Source organism: Petaurus breviceps, unplaced genomic scaffold (genome assembly GCF_028583685.1).
Source record: "Petaurus breviceps papuanus isolate PSGF00001 unplaced genomic scaffold, PetGlider_PUasm1.0 90903, whole genome shotgun sequence".
NCBI classification, from domain to species: Eukaryota; Metazoa; Chordata; class Mammalia; order Diprotodontia; family Petauridae; genus Petaurus; species Petaurus breviceps.
The window spans coordinates 4,825,301-4,831,535 of NW_027187376.1; positions in this window are offsets into that span (position 1 = coordinate 4,825,301).

Sequence of the window (6,235 nt, forward strand, 5' to 3'; positions counted from 1 at the left end):
GTTATCTCTGTCAATCGACCTCTTTATCTACATACATATATACATGTTGTTGTTGTCCAGGGTTTTCTTGGCAAAGATCCATAAGAGGTTTACCATTTCATTTTTTTCAGCTCATTTTATAGATGGAGAAACTGAGGCAAAGGAAAAATGACTTGCCCAGGGTCACACAGCTAGTAAGCATCTAAAGCCAGATTTCAGCCCATAAAGATGAGTCTTCCTGACTCCTATTCACTGTGCTACCTAGTTGCCCATACATACACATACACACACATACACATATATACATACACACATATACACATATATACACCTACACATATGTGTCTATAAATACATATATAGATATAAATACGGATATAGTCAGAGTGAGCTTTTCATTCAGAAGTGTGAAAACAAGGGGCACAGTGAATAGAGCACCGGCCCTGGAGTCAGGAGGACCCAAGTTCAAATCTGGCCTCAGACACTTAACACTCACTAGCTGTGTGACCTTGGACAAGTCACTTAACCCCAATTGCCCTGCCTGCCCCCCTCCAAAAATTAAAAAAAGTGTAAAAACAACCACCACCACTAAATAATGTGAAATTATCTCCACTGTTCATTTAAAGGAACTTAGTTCATCTTAGGCCGCTGATATAATTTCCTTTGCAGACCTAGTTGCATTACTTATATGAATGAATACCTATAGCTAAGGGGTCATATGACCTATCTCCTTCCATGGGAAGAAAAGAGTAAGGCATTTGGCGGAAAGTCATAGTTTAAAAAAAATTGCTATTTGATAAAGTGTAGACACATCAAATAAGCGAAAGACAATTCCTTTACAAATTTGAGTTTAGGGGTGTATGTGTGCATTTGCATGGGTACATGTATATGTGTGCATGTGAGTGTGGTGTGTGTGGATTTTTCCAAGGGTTGGTCCAGCAGTTCAGTGTCCTGAAAAGCAGGCTGAAATAATAACGCCACCAACAAATAACAACAACAAGAACTAGCAGTTATGTGAATTTAAGATTTACAAAGCACTTCCCGCATGTTAATTAGCTTGATCCTCATAACCATCCTGTGAGACAAGTGCTATTATTATCCTCATTTTAAAGAGGAGGAAATGGAGACACGGAGAGTTTAGGCCACTCATCCAGGATCTCACTGCCACTGCTAGCAAGTGTGTGAAGCGGGATTCAGTCTCAGATCGTCCAGACTCCAAGTCTATCTGCTTGGACATAGCAGCCACTAAACTCTAGTCCCTGCTCTCTGGGAGCTTTTAGTCTATATTCACTTTAGGCAGACTGGTCTGTATGATTATCAGCCAATACACAGTCAGGAAACACATCAACACCTAGATCTGTGGAGTAAACATCAGGGTGGAATAACAGTCTTTGAAAAATGCTTTATAGACAGTCTTGCAAATTAGGTTCTCACTTCAGGGTCATTTGGATTAATTAATGCACCCAGTGATTTACCCTTTAGGGGAAAGGAAGGGAACAATTATTTAATTGTCTACTATGTGCCAAGAACTGTGCTAAGCACTTTACAAGTGTTGTTTTATTTAAGGAACACCCAACCAAGGTGAGAAGATGTGTGTTGAGCATAGGACCCTGAAACCTTTATAGTAGAAAGAGCACTGACTCTGGAGTCTAGAAATTTGGGTTCAAGGGCTACTTGTGTGACCTCGAGCAAGTCACTAACAACCCGAGGTCTTTAATTTCCTCATTTCTAAAATGTAGGAGCGGGATCAGAAAGCCTTTGTGATTCTGTGATCCTTATTTTTTCATGATTACAAGAAAAAATCTCCTCACTGAAATACTGGGCTGCCTTGTAACTAATCATTCCTGATGTTCTTCTAGCTTAGAATGATGAATTAATAGCAAGAATGGGGTGGGAGGACAGAGGTTCGAGGTCCAGATTTCAGAGGGCAAAATTGAATTCAAGAGTTGGTAGCCAGGCGAGGTAGAAAATGCATCCCTCGAGGACAGTGCTGATGGGATGAAAACTGGTATCAGTTGGAGGTACCTTGAAATCCTCCCAAAGTCTTAGAGTTGGACCTGGGACAATTACTTGAAGACTCTGTTTCAGGTCCTGCTAGTTTGATGTCAAGAGACTGAACAAAGAGAAATGATGTCATGGAAGAGTTGGGTTTAGAACCCCAGACTCCTAATTTTCCTTCCCAATCATTAAATTCCCATAACTCTGCCTTTGGCTGCATTTATTGGTATCATAAAACATACATAAGCTTTATGTGCCATAAATATTCTTCAAATATTAGCATACTGCCTAACTAATGATACTGAGTTTAAAAATTTAAAAACAAGCAATCAAGAGAAACAAGGAAGTTGACATTATTACTTTATAATGAGCATTTGAAACTAGTAATTTAATCGTTAACTGGTTCATGATTGTAAAGCAATTGGAAATACCAAATTCTGTGTAAAAGCTTAATAAGACTAATGGAATGAGATCTGCCAATATCTCTCTAAGTATATAGTGGAGAAACACCAGTTCGGGGCTTATACTTCTAATGATGTCTAAGGATCAGTAAGAGGATTTGCCCTTCACCCCCTTTCCCCCCCCCATCTGAAAAAAATCAGAACTGCCCATGATTAGAATCATTTTCATCCAATTTCTTCCCATCAAAGAACAGTTACTGAGCATCTGTCTATATATCGTGAAAAATGGGCAACAGAGCAGGGCAAGTCTTATCTATAGAGAAATGTTTCTTTTTTCCCAGCTGGTGTGACTCTAGGGCACCAAGAAGCAGTCTACATGCTTCCTGACCAATTGCCATAAAAGAATAAAAATCATTTTAGGAATTTCATAGGCAAAAACAAAAGCAAAAATCAGTCTAATAGCTTAGTGAGGTAGAACTATGGTTGGGTTGGGAGTTTGATGACTTGTGTCTAAATCCAATCTACCAGCTATATGACTCTGGGTAAGTCCCCTGCTCTGATTCTCATTTTTTTCTTGCCTATGAAGAGATAGTTGGTCTAATCTCTAAATTTCCATCTAGCTTGAAATCCTATAATTTTATGATTGCCTATAATTCTATTTTTAAGTTTTATTCACTAAAACAGTTTAGAGCTTGAAGGTGGTTTAATGTGGTTACTAGAATTCAAATCTCTTAGCACCTGATTCTTTTCTACTATACTTTGCTGATTCAAGATTCCTTCAACTTAGTTCCACTTCATTTACCCCTAGGAGGTATAACAGAGCTGTTATTAAATACTCATTTACAGTGAATGAGTCTCAGATCTGTTCCTGAGAATGAATAAATGAAAAAAAAAGGCCTTAGTACCTATTAGTGGGCTAGAAACTGTGATAGAAAGTGGAGGTAAACTATTAGTGAAGCTATAGTGAGCCAGTCTCTGCCCACAAGAAGCTTATCTTCTAATAAGGGGATATGTCACATATAGAGGAGAGGTGGCCAAGGGGAGGAGTTTTGGATTAAGGTGTCGTAGGGATTGTGAATGTAGTCATAGGGCACTAGATTGTGTAAGCCTGGTACTTTTAATCAACGTGGATTGTTGATTATCATGCTGTTTCCAGGAGCAAAGGGAAGGTTAATTTCATTATTGCCCCAAAGAATAATGGGGAGAGAACAAAGGGGTTATATCGATGTATAGTTGCTGGGCAGATGATGAGATGACCTCATAGGCTCTGCTTTTCTGATTATTGGCTGGATGGGCTCTGAAGCATAGTCTGTCACATAGATACAGTAAATTAGGGAAGGGAAAATAACAAGGATTTATTAAGTATTTTCTATGCATCAGGCACTGAGTTAGGTGCTTTATAAATGTCTCATTTGATCTTGATGTCTATGCTGAGAAGTGAATGCTATTATAAGGAAACTGAGACACACCAAGGTTAAGTGACTTGCCAAGAATCACAAAGCCAATAAATGTCTGGGGCTGGATTGGAACTCAGGTCTTCCTGATTCTTAACTCATTGTTCTATCCACTGTACCATCTAGCAGTAGGTTAGGTTAGGCAACTTTTCACTCATCCACAGCTCAGTCCAAGGACTGAGTCCCATATCTGAGAAGACAAACTCACCAGAGTGAGCAACATGATCTTTGGAAGTCCAGTTCAGGGGGTCCTTGTTACAAGGTGGGGAGAAGGATGGCAGAGATTTTGATGAAAGCAAATTTTGATGGAGAGAGGAAAGAGAACACTTACTTGTTCCCTATGGAAGGAGAGATAGCAAATGGGAAAGAGGAGAAAATACAGATAGGGAGATTAGAGAATAGAAGACAAACTTTGCTTATTTCCTAATTTTGCTGAAGACTGGACCTGAAACCCTTACACGAAGTAGGCTGAACGCATATGGCCCCATTCCTCTGGGAATGTGCAATCTAAAATGGATGTGCATTTCCATTTGAGGACTGTAGGATGCCCCAGGTTACTATATCAACATTGACAGGTGCTTAAATTAAAACAAAGTGTTGCACATCTGAGCTTCATTACAGCATGACTTAATTTTTATACGCTTTGAATATAATGGATCAACTTGTATCCCTTGACATGGAACGTGGTACATGTAGCAAGAATCTCATCTAATCACCTAAAATACTGGTGTTAGCTTTCAGTCTTTCCCCTCTTTTTTGGTTCTGGTTGCCACATTTTCCTTACTTTATAAAATTTGATTTTATATCTCTTGTTTTTGCATTCCTTTTACTTCCAAATATACCCCTCTCTCCACCCTTACCCATTCTTTATAACAAAGACTAAAAAAAGAAAGAGAAATAAAAGCAGTTGAGCAAAACCAATCACCACATCTCTCAATCACCGTATCTGACAGTATGTGTGATATTCTACATAAATCACTATTCCACAATCTTCTCACTTCTGCAAAGACGGGAGGCCTCTTGAACTGAGTTTGATCATAATCACATACCATTCAGTTTCTTTGTTGTACTTTCTGTGTACATTGTTGTAACCATCAAAAGTATTGTTTTACTGATTCTGTATATATTGCTCTGAATCACTTCATATATGTCTTTCCATTCTTCTCTGTATTCTCTATATTCATTTTTTGTAACATATAATATTATAACTAAGAGTCACAATGGATTGAGTACCCAGCTGCAAGTCAGCATGGAACTCAGTTCAAATCCTACCTATGACACTTATTAACTGTGTGATCCTGGACCAGTCACTTAACCTTTTTGTGCCTTTGTTTTCTCATCTGAAAAGTAGGCATAACAATAGCACTTCCCCCAAACAGGATTTTTGTAAAGATTAAACGAGATAATGTATGAAGATTACTTTGCAAACCTAAAAGTGTTAAAAAAAAAAAAGAAAAAGTTTTCTGTACATGAGCTACTCTTATCATTTCTTTGCATTTATCTACCATTATTTGTTTAGCCGTTTCCCTTATTAATGGACATCGATTTTATTTCCAATTCTTTGCTACCACAAAAAGTGGGGCTATGACTCATGTTTATGGTACCTTTATCTCTTTCTATGGGAACAATGGGATCTCAATGGGTCAAAATGGTGGATGTTTGCGTCCCCAACCACCACCCTTAAAAATGAACATAATTCAGGTCTCAAAGGACTTTCACTATCTGCGTACTGAGGTCTACCACAAGGGAAGTAGTTCTAATTAAGTGAAATGTGAGCCTGTCATTTCACACTCACAGCAAGTCTGGGGCTGCATTAATAGACCAATCTCCCTAATTATTTCAGAATACAATAGGTGTAATCCTCTTAGAGGGAAGTTGGAACTCTCTTTGAAGTGAAATTCCACCTTCTGCAAGGGGCCTTTTCCAATCCCCCTTAATGTTCCTCCCCCCCATTAGACAGTGAGAAAAGTCACTGTTTTTGTCTTTCTTTCTATGCCCAGCACTTAGCACAGTGCCTAGGGTATAGTAGGTACTTTGTAATAAATACTTGTTTGATTTGACTTGAAGCTAAGGAAGATAATTGAACTGAAAACTGAATTTCATAGACCAATAAGCTAGTATGTCTTTATCTCAGAAAATGTAAAGACAGTAGACCATTAGGAAGAGGGAATACTTGAGTATATAAGGCACGGCTATCTGTGTGACCTTGGTCAAGTCCCTTAACCTCAGTTTCCTCATTGGGAAAATAAGGATAATCATATAATCTACTTCACAGGGTTGTTGTGAGGATCAAATGAGAGAACGTATGGAAAGTGCTTTGTAAGCCTTAAACATGATATAAATGCTAGCTGTTTAGTAGTAGTAGTAGTAGTAGTAGTAGTAGTAGTAGTAGTAGTAGTAGTA